This window comes from Pleurodeles waltl, chromosome 5 (genome assembly GCF_031143425.1).
Source record: "Pleurodeles waltl isolate 20211129_DDA chromosome 5, aPleWal1.hap1.20221129, whole genome shotgun sequence".
NCBI lineage: Eukaryota > Metazoa > Chordata > Amphibia > Caudata > Salamandridae > Pleurodeles > Pleurodeles waltl.
The window spans coordinates 786,106,690-786,126,783 of NC_090444.1; the positions used below are offsets into that span (position 1 = coordinate 786,106,690).

The 20,094-nt window shown below is 50.4% G+C and overlaps 1 long non-coding RNA gene across 1 annotated transcript in view; it reads left to right on the forward strand.

Annotated features, from left to right (window-relative positions):
* LOC138297314 (uncharacterized) overlaps positions 1 to 20,094 on the forward strand; it is a 29,454-nt gene that overhangs the window by 4,411 nt on the left and 4,949 nt on the right. Inside the window, exon 2 of the long non-coding RNA XR_011204018.1 lies at positions 17,422 to 17,498. This is a non-coding gene — a long non-coding RNA (uncharacterized lncRNA). The remainder of the gene's footprint in view (positions 1 to 17,421; positions 17,499 to 20,094) is intronic.

The following is a 20,094-nucleotide window of genomic DNA, read 5'->3' on the forward strand; positions in this document are numbered from 1 at the left end:
TATAGTCACGGAAGCACAGATCACCAAACGCTGTCAACCACTCCAATGAATCCGCAGGCAAACTAAAGCGCTGACTCTGAATGTGCAGCCAATGTAGCCCCCCTAAGGAAATTGGCATGGAATCTACATAGCAAAACTCCCAAGTGGTTTACGCAAGACCTACATCAATCCAAGCGTGCCTGCAGACGATTGTAATGCAAATGGAGCCTCCGCAAATCCACCAAACCGAACCGCCTGCAAAAATACTGACGCAACGTACCACCAGAACATACGAGCCACCCAAAAAGCTGCATTTCAAGCATGCCTCAACACCAGCACTCGCAATATCAAAGAGCTCTTCATCCTTGTCAAAGAGTTCACGAACCGCAGGGCAGAAACCTCATCCATCCCTCCCTCCCAAGACCTCCGCAACGATCTTCCCCACCTTCTTTCACTGTAAGATCTGGGACATCTCCAAAGGCTTCAGCATACAGAGCCCGCCTTCACCGCTCAGCACCATGGACCTTGCTCCCCCACCAGATACGAACTGCTGAACCACCATTACTGTAGAGGACACCCAAAGAATAATGAACTCCATCCACTTGGGAGCACCCTCAGATCCATGCCCTCATCACATCCTCAAGCTTGTCATTCCCATCATTTCACCAGAGCTTTGCTGAACCATCAACCTATCGTTTAAGACTGCCACATTCCCCTCAGACTGTAAACACGCAGAAATCCGCCCGCTACTCAAGAAACCCAAAGCCGACCCTAGGGAGCTGAAGAATTACTGACCCATGTCTCTGCTCACTTTCCCAGCCAAGGTAACGGAAAAAGACATCAACTAGGAACTCGTAGAGTTCCTCGAGAGACACCGTATCCTAGAACTTTCCCATTTCCGATCTGGAAGCAATCACAGCACCTAAACTGCACTTTTGGCCACCACCAACAACATACGCATCATACTGCACAGCGTAGGCACTGCCGCACTCAACCTTCTAGACCTCTCTACTGCATTTTAGACAGTCTCCCACTTCAGCCTCTGTGACAGGCTGCTCGACGCTGGCATCTGAGACAAAGCCCTGAGCTGGATCTGGTCCTTCCTCACCAGAAGAACACAGAGGGTCAGACTACCACCATTCACATCAGAACTTAGACACTTGCTGCAGAGTAGCCCAAGGATCCACACACTGCCAGAAGCTTTTTAACCTTACATGGCTCGCTCGCTAAGATCATCAAACACGAGGTAAAGATAGTCTCCTACGACAATGACACCCAACTGATCCTCTCCATGTCGGACGACTCTGCTCAAGCCAAGATGCATTTTCCCAATGGTAGGAGAGCAGTCTGCCCTTGGATGGACGTCAGCTGCCTCAAGCTCAACTCAGACAAGAAATGCTTGTGATTGCCTACATCCCATTCTGCCTGGAACGACTCCTGGTGGCCCCCCCCACTCATGTTAATGCCCCGCCCACATTAACCAATTGCGTAACCTGGCCTTTACCCTTGGCTTCCCTATCAATAACACAACAAATTAACGCTGTCTCCTCAACAAGCTTACACACCCTCTGTAGGAAAATGCCTCCTTTTTGCAGTCCACAACCCCCACCTACCCCAAACACTTTTTTCCTGCTATTGATGCTGACTCTACTGAGTACTGAAGTGTGTTGAGATCCTGCTAACCAGGCCCCACCACCAGTGTTCTTTCAGTTAAAATGTACCATTATTTCCACAATTGGGACACCCCTCGCACACAGATAAGTCCCTGGTACCGACCTCCAGGACCAAGAGCCCCCTTCAGTGACACCATTTCCGACCTCGCAAGAACCTACGCCCTCGCCACAACGGATTACATCCTCCTGGGAGATCTCAACTTCCACCTGGAGAACAACAACGACGCCAACACCGCATCACTGACCACCAATCTCTCCAACCTCGGACTCAGACAACTGGTCAACACACCCACCCACATCGCCGGTCACACCCTAGACCCACTCTTCACTGCAAGCAACCACATCTCATTCAGCCACACCTCCGAACTCCACTGGACCGATCACCACTCCCTCCACTTCACATTCATGAAAAACACCGAACACCACCGCACCCAACTACCGGCACACCGCCGCTGGGGAAAAGTCACCGAAGACCAACTAACCAGCACCCTCGCCAAGAACCCATCGTCCGACCCCACCGACCCGGACTCCGCCGCCATCAACCTCCAACAGTGGATCCTCAACTGCGCCAAAACCCTCGCACCACTCAAGAGGCCCACCGTCAACCAAGAAAAGAAAAAAGCAGCCTGGTTCACAGGCGAACTGATCACCTCCAAACGCACCTGCCAGAAACTCAAGAAAAAATGGCTTCTCGAGCGCACACCCGACAGCCTCGCAACCCTCAAGGAAGCCACCCGCAAGCACCACCAACTTATCCGACTCGCCAAACGCTCCCACTTCACAGAACGCCTAAACAACAACGCACACGACAGCAAGGAACTCTTCTGCATCGTGAAGGAGCTCTCCAACGCCAACGTCAGCGACGCACTGTCCACCTTTTTCTACCAGAAAATCGCCGCCATCCACGACAGCCTCAACACCACACCTCCGCCAGACCCCACCCCCGACAACTCCTCCCACGCCGACCGCCTCACCACCTGGACCCACGTACATGACGCCGAAACCCGAAAGACCATGAACTCCATCCACTCAGGATCCCCCTCAGACCCCTGCCCACACCACGTCTACAACAAAGCCGACTCCACCATCGCCCCCCAACTTCGTAAGATCATCAACCTATCCTTCGACACCGCAACCTTTCCGGACAGCTGGAAGCACGCCAATATCCAAGCCCTCCTCAAGAAACCCAAGGCCGACCTCAACGACCTCAAAAACTTCCGCCCGATCTCCCTTCTCCCCTTCCCAGCGAAGGTCATCGAGAAGATCGTCAACGCACAGCTCACCCACTACCTCGAAGACAACTCCACCCTAGATCCCTCCCAATCCGGATTCAGACGCAATCACAGCACCGAGACTGCACTCCTTGCCGCCACAGACGACATCAGACAGCAAATGGACAACGGCAAAACTTCAGCCCTCATCCTCCTAGACCTATCCACCGCCTTCGATACGGTCTGCCACCGCACCCTACTAACTCGTCTCCACGAAGCCGGAATTCAAGACAAAGCCCTCAACTGGATCTCCTCTTTTCTCTCTGGCAGAACCCAGAGAGTCCGACTCTCACCCTTCTGCTCCGAAGCCACCAACCTCATCTGCGGCGTCCCCCAAGGCTCCTCGCTAAGCCCAACGCTGTTCAACGTATACATGGCACCCCTCGCACAGCTGGCCCGTCAGCATAACCTCAGCATCCTCTCCTACGCCGACGACACCCAGCTTATCCTCTCCCTTACTAAAGATCCACACACCGCCAAAGCCAACCTCCACGAGGGACTGAAATCCATCGCCGAATGGATGAGAAACAGCCGCCTGAAATTAAACTCCGATAAGACGGAAGTCCTCATCCTCGGACGCTCCCCCTTGGCCTGGGACGACTCCTGGTGGCCCACCGCACTGGGTCCCCCACCTACTCCTGCCAACCACGCACGCAACCTCGGCTTCATCCTCTACTCCGCTCTCACCATGTCCAAACAGGTCAACGCAGTCTCCTCCTCCTGCTTCAACATGCTCCGCAGAATCTACAAGTGGATCCCGACGGAAACCAGAAAAACGGTGACCCAGGCCCTTGTCAGTAGCAGACTTGACTACGGCAACACTCTACACAGGCATCCCAGCAAAAGACATCAAACGACTCCAACGCATCCAGAACACATCCGCCCGTTTGATCCTCGACATACCCCGCCGATGCCACATCTCCCACCACCTGAAGGACCTCCACTGGCTCCCCGTGGACAAGAGGATCACCTTTAAACTCCTCACCCACGCGCACAAAGCACTACACGACGCCGGACCCGCCTACCTGAACAACAGACTCAACTTCTACGTCCCCTCCCGCCAACTCCGCTCTGCCAACCTCTCCCTCGCCATCGCTCCCCGAATTCAACGCAAGACCTCCGGCGGCAGATCCTTCTCCTACCTCGCCGCCAAGACCTGGAACTCACTCTCGACCTCCCTGCGCCAGACCCAGGACCTCATCACCTTCAGGAGACTCCTCAAGACATGGCTCTTCGACCGATAGCAGCTGCCCCCCCTAGCGCCTTGAAACCCTAACGGGTACATAGCGCGCTTTATAAATTTAATGATTGATTAATGATTGATTGGCAAAAGGTACCAGTGGTACCAAGGGCCCTGTGACCAGGGAAGGTCCCTAAGGGCTGCAGCATGTGTTGTGCCAACCTAAGGGATCCCTCACCTAACACAGGCACACTGCCATTGCAGTTGGTGTTTGTTGGTGGGGATAAAAAGGCAAAGTCGACATGGCATCCCCTTCAGGATGGCATGCACACCAAATACTGCCTTGGCATACGTAAGTCACCCCTCTAGCAGGCCTTAATGCACCCTGCCTTAGGCCTTTATTCCACAGGTGAGGGCATAGCTGCATGAGGGCATATGCCCCTACAGTGTCAAAGTCCATTCTTAGACATTGTAAATATAGTGTGTCCATATTAAGAACATGGTCTGTGGGTTTGTCAAAACGAACTCCACAGCTCCATAATAACTACACTGAGCACTGTGAAGTTTGATATCAAACTTCTCCAAATAAGAAACCCACACTGATGCCAGTGCTGGATTTATTACAAAATGCACTCAGAGGGCATCTTAGAAATGCCCCCTGTATTTTACCCAATCCTTCAATGCAAGACTGACTGGTCTGTGCCAGCCTGCCACAGAGGGACTAGTTTCTGACCTCCTGGCGTGAGAGCCTTTGTGCTCTCTGAGACCAGAAACCAAGCCTGCACTGGGTGGAGGTGCTTCACACCTCCCCCTGCAGGAACTGTAACACCTAGCAGTGAGCCACAAAGGCTCAGGCTTCGTGTTACACTGCCACAGGGCACTCTGGCTAGTGGAGATGCCCGCCCCCTGGACACAGCCCCAACTTTGGGCAGAAAGTCCGGCGGAGATAATGAGAAAAACAAGGATGTGTCACCCCCTCAGCCAGTTCCACCCCTAAGTTGACCAGAGCTGTAGTGACCCCCTCCTTGGAAAATCCTCCATCTTGTTTTGGAGGATTTACCCAATAAGGATAGGGATGTGCCCCTCTCCCAAAGAGAGGCACAAGGAGGGTGTAGCCATCCTCAAGGTCAGTAGCCATTGGCTACTGCCCTCCAGCCCTAACACCCTCCTACACTCAGTATTTATGGGCGACCTTGAACCCAGGATTTCAGATTTCCTGAAAACCTAAAGGACTGCTGACCTCAAAACACCCGTGGAGAAGATGGAGACAACAACTGACTTGGCCCCAGCCCTACCTGCCTGTCTCCAGACTCAAGGAACCTGCAACAGCGACGCATCCTGCGGGACCAGCGACCTCTGCCGACTCGGGGGACTGCCCTTCAACCCAAAGGACCAAAAAACTCTAGTGGATATGGGCTCTGTCAAACAACAAGGAAGAAACCATCTTTAAAGGGACACCCACCTCACTCCTGAAGCGTGAGTCCCCACCACTCTGCACCAACGCCCCAGCTCGTGTCCAGAGAAACCAACACTGCAGCGTGGACCCCCAGGTGACTCCAACGACGTGGCCACCCTGAGACAATCTCCCTGCAACCCCACGGTGAAGCCTGCAGAGAGAATCCAGAGGCTCCCCCTCACCGCAACTTCCTGGTAACAGAGACCCCAAAGCCTGGAAGAAGCACTGCCCCTGCAGCCCCCAGGCCCAAGAGGACCCAACTACCGGTCCAGAAGTGACCAGCAGGCGTCCCTCATCCTAGCCCAGTCGGTGGCTGACCCAAGAAGAACCCCATGCCCTGCCTGCATCACCAGAGTGACCCCTGGGTCCCTCTATTGAATTCTATTCAAAACCTGACACCTACTTTGCACACTGCACCTGGCTGGCCCTGTGCGCCTGTTTGGGACACCCCCCAACCCAGTGCTCTACAAAACTCCCCGGGTCTGCTCCCAGAGGACGCAGGTAGTTACCTGCTAGCAGAGTGGAACCGGAGCACCCCTTTTCTCCATAAGCGCCTATGCTAGTTTGACCTCTGCACTTGACCAGCCCTGTGTTGCTGGTGCTGGGTGTTTGTGGTTGACTTGAACCCCCAACAGTCGGCTGTCTATGCCCTGGAGACTGAACTTGTAAGTGCTTTACTTACCTGCTAAATTAACTTCTACTTACCTCCTACAGGAACTGTTGAATTTTGCAGTGTCCTCTTTTAAAATAGGTTATTTGTATATTTGCCAGAACTGTGTACCTTACTGTTTTCATTCCAAGTTCTATATTTGCTTATGCCAAGTACCTTACGATTTATGTACTTACTTGAATTCAGAATCTTGTGGTTCTAAAGTAAATTAAGAGAAGAATATTTTTCTATATAAAAAACCTATTGGTCTGGGGTTAAGTCATTGAGTGTGTGTTCATATTTACTGCCCGTGTGTGTACAACAAATGTTCCATTTAATACTTGTCTTTTAATTAAACATCACACGCAAGATAGAACATAGTGTGGCAAAATAATAGTCTTTCTGTTTGTGTGGGCTCTTTGTCTCTTACCCACTATTATTCCTCAGTCTAGTGTGGTGACATACAGCCTGCTAGTCAATATGAGTCTTTATAGTCACAACATAATCTGGCTGAGGTCTATGCGTTTTTGTGCCCTCTGTTATAAAGTTTCAGTTTTAGACACCCACAGGCTCTGCACCAGAAAGTTCAAGCTTGTACACACCATGGAAGATCCACAGGCAGCTATCAAAATGTTCTGCGCTTGTGTGACTAACGCCGCAACATTTGGTGCTGGCAAGGAAGAGCAGGCTATTTGGGATCAGCTCTGGATGTGGATCTTCGCAGACTTGACGGTAAAGTGCCTTTGGCTTGGTATTTTTTATTTTTTCAGTGCCAAGGTTTGTGCTGACTAACAGAAATGGGAGGGAGTCATTGGGAGGAATGGAGATGGCAAAAGCAACAGCAGTGGTCATCTACGTTTAGAAACCTGCGAAGCTCATGACCTGTTGCTATGTTCATTCAGTGTCTGATGGAGAGCTAATCTTCCTTGCTCCAGCGGGTGTTTCCATCTCTCTTCTGCACAAGCGCAGAGTAGGTTGTCCTACCTCCAGAGATAGGTTGTGGTTCTTTTTCTTTTTCATTTCTTTGTGCACAAAAAAAACTAAAAGGTCCTTTTTTTTTTTTTTTTGGTGGTCAGTCAACAGCTACCTCCACAAAGACAATTTCTAAATGCACACCCTGGCTGAGGTGTTGTCAGTGCTCAAACAGGATACTTTATAGTAGTGCTGGACCTTCACAATGCTTATTCACACACCCGCATCCTGAAATTTTCACACATGTTAACTGTGTTTCAAAGTGAGCAAGTAGCTTTTTAAGTTTACTGTGATCCTCTTTCGTGTCTTCACAAAACTGATGATGGTGGTGTCAGCTCATTGGCGTGGGACTATCGTCATCTTTGAGCACAAACAAAGGTTATCTTTCAGTGTTTCCAGCCTGTTTGCGGGTGCCTGACCGATCTTCCATGTTAGTCACCAGCTGTCGATAGTATTTCAAGCAGCTTGTTTCACTAGCAGCCTAAAAATGTTTTTTTAGAGCACACTGAAATCTTACATTTGTTTTTTGAGATTTTCTCGTGAACGCCATTTGAGCATAATCACTATGGCCCTCATTACAACATTGGCGGTAACACCAAAGGTCAGTGATAAACTTGCGATAACACTCCGCCGCGCTCAAAATACACTCTCTTACAAAACACAACCACATTGGACAATTCCAAATACACGCACCTTATACACATACACACACCACTCCCACATCACCCACAAACTCTTACTACCTAAAATATTGACGAAGGCCAGAGAGACAGCACAGCAAAGATGACACCATACAGAGGCACAAAACACCATCACACACACATCCACGCACAAAACACCACACAACCCTAAACATCACCTCAGACATCACCCACACCACCCCATTTTCACCGCAAAGACACCCCAGGTTTTCTGAGGAGGAGCTCAGGGTCATGGTGGATGAAATCATCCGGGTAGAGCCACAGCTATTCGGATCACAAGTGCAGCACACCACCATAGCTAGGAAGATGGAGCTATGACGCTGAATCGTGGACAGGGTCAGCGCAGTGGAACAGCACCCAAGAACACGGGATAACATCAGTAAGAGGTGGAACGGCCCATGGGTGAAGGTGTGTTCCGTGGTCTCAAGACACCACATCGCGGTTCAGAGGACTGGCGGTGGACCCCCACCTCCTCCCCCACAACTAACATGGGAGGAGCAGGTCTTGGCTATACTGCATCCTGAGGGCCTCACAGGAGTAGCTGGAGGAATTGGTAAGTCAAAGCTTTCACTACTTCATCCCCCACCCTACTTGCATGCAATCACATACCCTCACCCTCACCCCCCATCACTCCAACTCCTCACAGATGTCCCACTATCACAAACCACACATCCCAACACCAGGCCCTTCATGCAACAACAAAGCATGGGTACCCATCATAAATGCATGTCCGCTGCACATACCCACACAGACCCCTAAACATCAAGCGCACAAGTTCCTACACAGGAATGCAACCACTGGGGTACAGGGTCACCCACCCATTGCACACCATGGAACACACAGATAAACTATGCCTTTAAACCCCCTGCAGGACCCCTAACCAACGTCACCGGACAGGATGTTCCAGACATGTCCACTCCACCCACAGAAGAGGCCCACATTGATGACAGCAGCTCTGTCCAACTGGATCTAGATGACCAGCCCGGCCCATCTGGGACCTCAGGACAGTCGGTTCCCCTCACACTGGCAGAAGCCACAACAGAGCCTCCCCCCTCTGGAAACACCAGCACCCACCGGGCCCATACCTCTGTCCCCATGACACGTCAAGCAGCAGTGTGTCCACCACCTCAGGGAACTCAGGCTAACCCACCACCCCAAGAACAGCAGGGACTTGGGGGCATTGGCAGAGGGCACACGGTTCAGGGGACAGAGGCCCAGGAACACAGGGGAACTGGGAGGGCCGCTGGGCAACAGGGGGAGGACAGGCCTAGGGAACCCACTCTCCATGAGGCCCTCCAACGTCATGGGAACCTACCACTATTCCCAGGAGACGATGGCAACAGTACTGTCCAAGTTTCAGGAGATCCAGCGGCTGCAGGAGGAACAGTATTTGGGGTTCAGGGAGGAACTCGGATCCATCAATACCACCCTGGGCACCATTGTAGGGGGTGCTGAAGGAACTCGTGAACACCAGGAGGGACACTGTGGCACAACAAGGGGCCCCTGACACTAGCCTGGACGATGAACTGCCCACCGCCGGCGCTAGTAGACAGGAGGCACCGCCACAGGACCTCGACACCAGCACCCCACCCCCTGCAGATGGAGAACCACCCCGCAAGCGGTCCCTGAGATCTAGGACAAAGACAGAGCATGATGCCAAGACCCCCGTCAAGAAATAAGACCACCCTGATTATCATCCTTCTGTCCCACTTTGTCACCCTGTTCAACCACCAACTGCCCCAGCTCCACTTCCTATGTCCCTTTGGACAATGCACCTGTGAAACAAATTGACTGGACTCTGCCATGGACATTCCTCCACCATCACCCCTGACCATTTTACAACCCCCTCCACTATTTAGCACTTAAATAAACACACTTAAATCACAAAACAATCTGGAGTCAGTCTGTGCTTTCAAAAATGTGTATTTGCAATAACTGAGGAAAATAGCAATATCCATTGTATTGTCAGCATACCTATGTCACACAGCTCTAGTCCATGAGGAAACATAGCAGAGGTCACACAGTGGGACCCACATCTGTGAAATCGAAAGGGAAAGTGACAAATCAGGGTCCATACACTGGGTGAAAGTGACAGACAGATGAGAGGTAGAACAAGTGTATCAGATGTAGCAGGCAGTGATGTCGTCTTACCTGTGTCTCACTGGAAGTATTGATGAATCACCTTGTTTCTGTTGTCGATTTCCTGTTCTGCTTCCTCGTCTTCACTATCCACAGGCTCCACAGCTGCCACAAGACCTCCTTCAGGACCATCCTCCTGCAGAAAAGGCAGCTGTCGTCGCAAAGCCAAGTTGTGCAGCATACAGCAGGCCACGATGATCTGGCACACCTTCTTTGGTGCGTAGAATAGGGAAACACCCGTCATGTAGGCACCTAAACCTGGCCTTCAGGAGGCCGAAGGTCTTTCTCTATAACCCTCCTAGTTCGCCCATGTGCCTCATTGTAGCGTTCCTCTGCCCTTGTCCTAGGATTCCTCACTGGGGTCAGTAGCCATGACAGGTTGGGGTAGCCAGAGTCATCTGCAAATGTTGTTACAACTGTTAGACACACACTTACCCTTAGGGGCAACCCCATTCCCAGACACCTAGTCACACTATATAGGGTCCATGTCCTCACCTAATAGCCACACACAGTGCCTCTGGAGTTGCCCCATCACATAAGGGATGCTGCTATTCCTCAGAATGTAAGCGTCATGCACTGATCCAGGAAACTTGGCATTCACATGGGAGATGTACTGGTCGGCCAAACACACCATCTGCACATTCATTGAATGGTAGCTCTTCCGGTTTCTGTACACCTGTTCACTCCTGCGGGGGGGGCCAAGGCCACATGTGTCCCATCAATGGCACCTATGATGTTGGGGATATGTCCCAGGGCATAGAAGTCACCTTTCACTGTAGGCAAATCCTCCATCTGAGGGAGCACGATGTAGCTGTGCATGTGTTTCAGCAGGGCAGACAACACTCTGGACAACACGTTGGAGAACATAGGCTGGGACATCCCAGAGGCTATGGCCACTGTCGTCTGAAAAGACCCACTTGCCAGGAAATGGAGTACTAACAGCACCTGCACTATAGGGGGGGATACCTGTGGGATGGCAGATAGCTGACATCAGGTCTGGCTCCAACTGGGCACACAGTTCATGGATTGTGGCACGGTCCAGTCTGTAGGTGACAATTACATGTCGCTCTTCCATTGTCAACAGGTCCACCAGCGGTCTGTACACCGGAGGATGCCGCCATCTCCTCACCTGCCCCAGCGGACGTACTCTGTGGAGGAGAACAGCGAGCAGAGGGTCAGCCAACACTGATGTACGAAAACACAACTTTATTGCACATATTTTTCAGTCCGATATGTGCCTGTCTTAGTGTGTATGCAAGGCCTAGGTATGTGTGACGCATTTAAACATAATGCCATGTGGCCCCCTGAAATGGCGGCTGCCTGACCTGTAAGGTGGGACAATGGGATATGAGGTAACTGCGCTGGCGTTGTACACGGTCGCAGTAGGCGGTCGAAGACCGCGGCGCAATCCTGCATTGGTTAACATTGGGCCCTATGGGTCCCAGGAGCAAATGACGATGTACGCTGGCGGTGACGGTACGCACCGCAGCGGACATGACCGCCATTTTCTATCTGTTCACTCACTTGATACCTGATGTTCAACAGGAGATGACCTACACTGCAAGTGCTGCTGTGACCTCAGTCTGGAAGAGACAATAGCTCATGTGTCTGGGGAAAGGGCCCCTGCCTTCACCACGGAGGAGTTAGAGAAACTAGTGGATGGGGTCCTCCCCCCGTACACGCTGCTCTACGTTCCTCCAGACAATCAGGTAAGTACACTGTGAGCATGCTGTATGGGCAATGCCTGTGTGGATGGAAGATGGAAGGGGAGAATTAGGCGTGCATGAAACGACGGTGAGTGTATGTGTATCATGGCAAGGGTAGGAATGCGGGCCAATGACTGTGACGGTGCGGACGGTTATATCTTCTCCTTTTCCCCTGTCCTATTCCTGTAGGTCAGCGCCCACCAGAAGAAGGATATTTGGCGTGTCATCGCCAAGGAAGTCAGGACCCTGGCTATCCACCACAGACGTAGCACCCACTGCCGGAAAAGATGGGAGGACATTCGCCGCTTGAGCAAGAAGACAGCGGAGGCCCAGCTGGGGATGGCCTCCCAACGTGGGGGGGGGGTGCCCGTCGCACCATGACACCCCTGATGTTCCAGATCCTGGTTGTGGCGTACCCGGAGTTGGATGGGCGCTTGAGAGCATCACAGCAGCCACAAGGGGGTGAGTACGCTCTCATTTAGCTGATTCAGCGCACATTGGAGGTGTCTGTTTGGGGGAGGTGGGCTGTGGGTACCCCTTGGCCAGGACGAGTTTTGTAGGCATGTTCCCTCCGTAAGGCAGGCTATGTGGCACCCCACCAGTGTTAAGAGCCATCTACACCTAGTCAGGCTCCTGTGACTCATGTGTGCAGCAGTCGGGCATAGGCCTTGTACCCCATGTCCCTGTGATTAATTAGGGAACTCTAAGTGCATGGCGTAGTGCAGAGGGCTGCTGTGTCTGTAGTGTCCGCCAACTGTAGCGGTATTGCATGCACTGAACATGTCTTTCTTCTGTCTTCCCCACCTTTTTGTGGTCTACCTGTTTTTGTGTGCATTAGCATCATCAGGCAGAGGAGCAGTGGCACCGGAGCAGGAGGGAGCTGCATCCCACATGGCCCTGGAGGGCGAAACAGCGGGCGAGGGGAGTTCCACAGCGGGGACAGGAGCTGAGACCAGCGACACGGACTCCTCCTCTGATGGGAGCTCCCTTGCGGTGGCAGGCCCCTCTGTGCCCCCTGCATCTACAGGTAAAGCCACCACCCCCCCCCCACACCAGCACCGCCCTCACAGCAGCACCTCAGCCCCTGCCCCTGCCCCTGTCAGCCCTGCTGCCCTCAGTGAGGAGGCCATTGACCTCCTCAGATCCCTCACTGTTGGGCAGTCTACCATTCTGAATGCTATCCAGGGTGTTGAGAGGCAGTTGCAACAGACAAATGCATACCTGGAGGGCATTCATTCTGGTGAGGCAGCCCAACAGCAAGCTTTTCATACGCTGGCCTCAGCACTGATGGCAGCCATTGTCCCTGTGTCCAGCCTCCCCCCTCCAACTTCCTCCACCCAGACCTAATTCCCTGTACCTCAGCCTATCCCAAGCACACCATCAGACCAGCATGCACACACCTCAACACACAAGGGTAGCTCTGGCAAACATAAGCACCACACATCCCACAGGCACTCACACAAGCATCATACCCATGCAGACATACCAACATCCACTGCCTCCACTGTGTCCCCCTCCTCCTCGTCTCCCTCATCACTCCCTGTCACGTCTCCACTCACACCTGCATGCACTACATCTTCAGCCACTACGTCCATCACCACACACCGCTCATGTGCACTCACCACACCACTACCAGTCACACATCCCCAGTTTCCTCTCCCAGTGTGTCTGTGATCCCTCCTCCCAAAGTACACAAACGCAGGCAGCCACCCACCCAACACCCATCCACCTCAACAGCCTCCAGCCCATGCACCTTCACCCAAATTCAGCAGATGTACACCTCCTACAACCACTACCTCTTCCTCCACTCCCAAACCCCCTCCATCTACCCTTCCCAGTGTGTCTAAAACTTTTCCTGTCAAACCTTGACCTCTTCCCCCTCACCTCCCCCACCCCTTCTGTCCCCTATGGCACGGCTTTCCAGGTCACAACCCAGCACCTCATCCACCACATCAACTGGAAAAGTGGTGCCAGCAGTAACCGGCTTCTGGAGTGCACCAAGCAGCAGGGCAGCCAGTGTGCCAAGGAGCCAGACCACAGACAGTCCCCCACCTCAGAAACATAAGAAGTTGGCCACAGCCCGGAGGGAGAAGGGCAAAACACCTGCCACCAAGGGCTCTCCCAGGACTACAGTTGGGAGTGTGAAGACAGCTGCGCCACCATCCAAGGTGGGGAAGGGGCACAGTAAGAAAGGGAAGTCGCCTCCAACCTGCACAGCGGACAAGACCGCTTCCCAGGACACCACCGCCACCAGCACTGCTTCCCAGGACACCGCCACCACCAGCACCGCTTCCCAGAACACCAGCGCTACCATCACCGCGTCCCAGGACACCACCGCCACCCACCAGCACTGCAGGCCAATGAGCGCCGCAAGCACCACCGCTACTGAGGCTGCCACAATCACTGCCAGTGGACACGCCATATATGCCAGTGGCACCACCGCAGATATGGCTGCCATCCTCCGTGGTCAGTCGTACGGAGCTGGTGGTCAGTTTCAGGGGCCTGGACAGCTTCCATGGCCCACCGTCAGTGGAGATTCACATCCACTACCTCTGTCCTTGGCAGGATGAAGCACTCTGGGCACCAAGCCCCCTCCAGAACCAGTGGAGATTCACTTCCACTACCTCAGTCCTTGGCAGGATGAAGCACGCTGGGCACAAAGCACCCTCCAGAACCAGTGGAGAAAAGCATCCACTACCTCAGTCCTTGGCAGGATGAAGCACTCTGGGCACAAACCCCCCTCCAGAACCAGTGGAGACTGTTATTCACTTGTGAGACTGTGGCTTTGCACTCCCCAGGATGCAGCAGTGGGCAAACCACCCACTGAAAAGACTTGAGACTGTGGCGTTGCACTCCCCAGGATACATCAATGGGCATGGAGCCCCCTCATGGATCTGGCGTTGTGCACTCATCCGGCTGAGGTGCCCCCCCTTCCCTTCCCCCTGAGGTGCTGTACTGCCATTTGATGGAGTTTGTTTTGACCAATGACTTTGTGTTTCACCACTGCGCATATTAGTTGCTCAATGTTCACCAGTAGCACATGGTATGTTTTGTTCAGTTTAGCCGCCTATGGGCTTTGACATTGCATTAGTCTGTATTCTGCCTATTGGCTTTGACATGGCATTAGCCATTACTTTCTGTATTCAGTTGAGCCGCCTATGGGCTTTGACATTGCATTAGTCATTACCTTCTGTATTCTGCCTATTGGCTTTGACATGCTGTATCCAGTCTAGCCGCCTATTGGCTTTGACATTGCATTCCTATTGGCTTTGACATGATGTATTCAATTTAGCTGCCTATTGACTTTGACATGCTATTAGATATTCTGCCTATGGGCTTTGACATGATATTATATATTGCATTTTGTATTCAGCTTAACTGCCTATTGGCTTTGACATGATATTATACATTACATTTTGTATTCAGCTCAGCTGCCTATTGGCTTTGACATGATATTATACATTGCATTTTATATTCAGCTTAGCTGCCTATGGGCTTTGACATGATATAAGACATTGCATTTTGTATTCAGCTTAGATGCTTATTGGCTTTAACATGACATTGCATTTGATATTTAGGTTAGCTGCCCATTGCCTTTAACGTGGAGTTAGACATTGCAGTTGAGAATCCAAGCTGTATTTTTCCAAGCTGTGTTTTTGAACCAAGATGTTTTTCTCACAGTAGACTAGACCTGATAAGAGAGGGTACATGGTGTTGTTCTCTCTGCTTGAGCTTGGGAACAGGAGTAGTCTTGGAGACCTGGCCAGTCTCCAAAAGGCTTGCTCAGTTTCCCAGGTCTGAGAGGAGGGGGCACACCTTTGTAACAAATGTAACAGGCTGCAGAGAGTCAGATTCGAATCTGCCGGACCTCGTGCTGGAGCTTGGCGCAGGCTGCCAGCAATCCCGTGTGAGTAGATGAATCTCATTCTCGCGGCTGACAGGGGTCATCAGCTTGCAGACCTTAGAAAGATGAAGCTGTAGATAGTTCCCACACGGTGAAGTATTTGTTTTGCTTTGCATTCAATATCAATATCTTATAAATATAACCTGCTGTGTATATTGCAAACTGATATATTTTGTTTGATTAACGCGGACTTGAAAGCTACTAATTCGTCATTCATAAATATTGTGGTTGGGGAAGAATTAACAACAATAAAAGTCTTCTTTGACCTCAGAAGTGCATTTCTGTTGTGTTATGTTAGTGCTTTAAAAACTAGCTAAGAGGAAAGCACTACAGGTGCCTGTTGTATTTCGATCTGATGACCCTGCAGTGTTCGCTCCGTTTTGATTGGATATCTTGTGTGGGCCTCGCCCATGCATTTTGGGCCCAGTGGTCCACGGACTATGTATGTGCAGCACATGGACTTTAATTCTTGGTGTATATATTTGTTAATGGTGTGTATATATATTTATGAGCACTGGATTTTTATTGATCAGAATCGTTACAATCATTTCCATTGTCCTTGCATTCTTCCGGGGGCCTTGGGGGGTGTAACTGTAATGTATCAACATGTATTTGTGTGTGTGTGTTTGTGTGTGCTGTAGTGGGTGAGGGTGAGGGTGGGGGTGTTGCGTGTGTGTCACTCTTTTCCCTCCCCCCTCCCATGTGTCGTATGTGCAATACTCACTGTGGTCTTCGCCGCTGGCGTTCGTGCTCCTGGTAGAGGAGCAGGAAGACAATGGCTGGTAGAATATGGAGTTCCGGCTCCATGGCATCCTGGTTCCTCGTATGGTGTGTAGAGGTGAGCATTTTTCCTTCCAAGTTCTTTTTCAGCCGTGTTTTTGTTCGCGTTGAATCCGCCCCTGAAAAGGTGGCGGATTGGCCTCTCATGATACTGTGGGCGATACATTGTCTTCCGCCTGTCTGTTGGTGGTGACCACCATGCTGTTTGTTTGTACCACTGTGGCAGTCAGAGTGTTAAAGTGGCTGTCTATGTTGGCGGTTTCCGCCACGGTTGTGATTACATTTTTTTTACCGCCGGCCTGTTGGCTGTTTGAGCGCCGCTTTAACACCGACCGCCAGGGTTGTAATGAGGACTTATAAGTTTGTTGACGATACAATATTCTTTTTTTCCCGTAATTACTTCTTACATAAGGGTTAACGAGCATCCAACCCTCTCTGTAGCCACACATTTAACTACCATCTATTGAGGCAAGCTGGTTCTCTTTTTCCAAAAGTGTTCACTCTTTCACGTTGGTCTAAATATTGTCCTGACGACTTTTTCTCTACCTCCTCATTCTTACATATATTTGACCCACAGCAGTCATTCATTGTACTAAACAACGCTAAATGGATGATCAGCTTTTTATTTGCTTAATTGCTGTGAAAATTAGGCAAGCTGATGAGAGAAGAGGACCATCTCCAACTATCTTTTTCTTCCTATTAAAAGGTGCAATGCCTTGGCGAAGAAGCAGACTTCTGATGGCTTATGTGCTCCTCCCACCAGAGCGGAGGCAGCTACTGTGGAGAGATATTCTTATGGTATCCATTCTCAAAAAACGAATGTGTGGGTGCAAATTGTCAATCAGAGGAACACATTACAGTATTTACCTTTGTTAACGTATATTCATCCATGTGATTTTATTTTTTTACTATTAGGATGTTTAGATTTTCTTCAGTTTATATTTATTTTGTTATTGTAAAGAACAATGGATGCTACAAAGTACAACCAGATTCTGAATTTTATATACGCAGTAATGTGTACCCTGATGATTTCAGTAAAATAATGAAGCATGGATTACGGAGACTTTCCAAAAAAATCACCATTGATGGTAAGTTATTTTTCAAATTACTTTGGAATTTAGAAAATTGTTATACAATTTACTGTACTTGTTTGAATGAAGCTTCATGAATTGGTGATCCTTTCAATTATATTGATCTACCTACTTATGTGTTAACAAATATTGTTTAGTCTGATTCATTTCATTATATTTTATTTTTTTAAATGATTGTTAGCGTGTGTGTGCGTGTGTGTTTATATATATATATATATACATATATATATATTACGTGCTTTTAATGTATCTCTCGTTCAACATCTGCAGTAAATAGAAATCGCCCTTTAAACGTTCTCATTTTTTTTTGGCAAATTAGGTGAAAAGGTGTTCTTTGTAGGAAAGGGGAAGAAGGCACAAGTTATCGTTGGTGAAGAATTGGCAAAACACATTTTTAATAAGTTACATTCTTCACTAATTGGAGGTCACTCTGGAACTAACAAAACTAAAAAGAGTATTGGCAGCCATTTCTAGTGGCCAAACATGACTGATATTGAACAGTGGGTGAGTTATGTGTTGCTAATCTTTCAAAATAACTTCTAGGTAAAACATTTCTTTTCTTTTATGTTTTTATTGAGACATACTTGTAAAGCTATTGTTAGGCAAGTTTTTCATTCCTAATAAAGGTATTTTTGCACACATCAGTCATTTGAGCAATCAGACGCTTTTAAAGGGCGGCTTATCACCCATGGAGGCTCAAATAGCTGTTGCGGACGAGCTGCACACTCTGCGATCCATGTCTTTAGATCCTTTGTGAGCTGGTTCAGTGAGTCTGCATGTCTGAGCTTGAGTGGAAGCGTGTTTGACTGTGCTACAAGGTAAGAATTCTGTGGATGGCAGCAAGGGTGGGTTTGGAGGATAAGATCTGCCTGGTGTTCTTTCCCTAACCGGTACCCACAATTGGCACGGCCCTGGCACACAGATATGTCCATTGTAAATGGTACACCTGGTACCAAGAGCCTGTTGCCAAGGAAGGTCTCTAAGGGCTGCAGCATGCCGTATGACACCCTGGATACCCCTCACTCAGCACAGACACACTGCTTGCCAGCTTGTGTGTGCTGGTTTGGAGAAAATGACTAAGTCGACATGGCACTCCCCTCAGGGTGCCATGCCAACCTCACACTGCCTATGGCATAGATAAGTCACCTCTCTAGCAGGCCTTACAGCCCTAAGGCAGGGTGTACTATGCCACATGTGAGGGAATAGCTGCATGAGCACTATGCCCCTACGGTGTCTTAGCAAAACCTTGGACATTGTAATTGCAGGTTAGCCATAAGAGTATAAGGTCTGAGGGTTTAACAAGCACGAACTCCACAGTTCCATAATGGCTAAACTGAAATATGAGAAGTTTGGTATCCAACTTCTCAGCACAATAAATGCACACTGATGCCAGTGTGGTATTTGTTTTAAAATACACCCAGAGGGCATCTTAGAGAGGGACCCGGAATACCAGTCCGACTCCTAGTGCTAGGCTGACCAGTTTCTGCCAGTCTGACAAAACCAGACGAGTTTCTGGCAACATGGGGAGAGTACCTTTGTCAATCTGTGGCCAGGAACAAAGACTGTACTGGGTGGATATGCTTCTCACCTCCCCCTGCAGGAACTGTAACACCTGGCGGGGAGCCTCAAAGGCTCATGCCTTTTGTTATAACACCCCAGGGCATCCCAGCTAGTGGAGATGGACTCCCCCCCACTTTAGGCAGCAAGGCTGGAGGAGATGATGAGGGAAACAAGGAGGAGCCACCCACCAGTCAGGACAGCCCCTAAGGTGACCTGAGGTGACTCTTAACTTTTATAATTCCTCCATCTTGAGATTGGAAGATGCCCCCAAAAGCAATATGGATGTGCCCCATCACCTCAGGATGGAGGCACCAAGAGGGTGTAGCCACCCGCAAGGGCAGTAGCCATTGGCTACTGCCCCAAGACCTAAACACTCCCCTAAATTGAGTATTTAGGGGCGACCCTGAACCCAGGAAATCAGATTCCTGCAACCTGCACAAATAAGTTCTGCTGACCTGAAAGCCCCGCAGAGATGACGGAAACACCAACTGACTTGGCTCCAGCCCTACCGGCCTGTCCCCAGACTCAAACTGCACAGCGACGCATCTGTCGGGGAACAGCGACCTCTGAGGACACTGCAACATTTTTGCAAGTTTTGAAAGAACTCTCCCTTCCCGCCGGAAGCGTGAGACTTCTCACTCTGCATCCAATGCCCCCACCTCGAGCTCCAGAAAACAAATACCGCAGAGGGGACTCCCAGGCGACTGCGATAACGTGAGTAACCTGAGTTGAATCTTGTGGTTCAAAAATAAATTAAAATATATTTCTGGTGGATACAACTACCTGTGGATTCCTCACCTTATGAATTGGATCCTTGCGCCAGCATCCGACGGAAAGTCTTCTTCCTAGCTGTCTACATCGACGAGGACGTCATAATGGCATGGCTCCACGTGACTCCGTCTGACGTCAACGTGCCAATAATAGGTCCTTGTCGGCGTACTGACATCAGTTTTCCTTTTTTCCGTGCCTTCGACGCCAATGGTTTTTCTTCCTGGCTCGTTGTTAACTGTAATGATTTTTGGTGGTTACAATG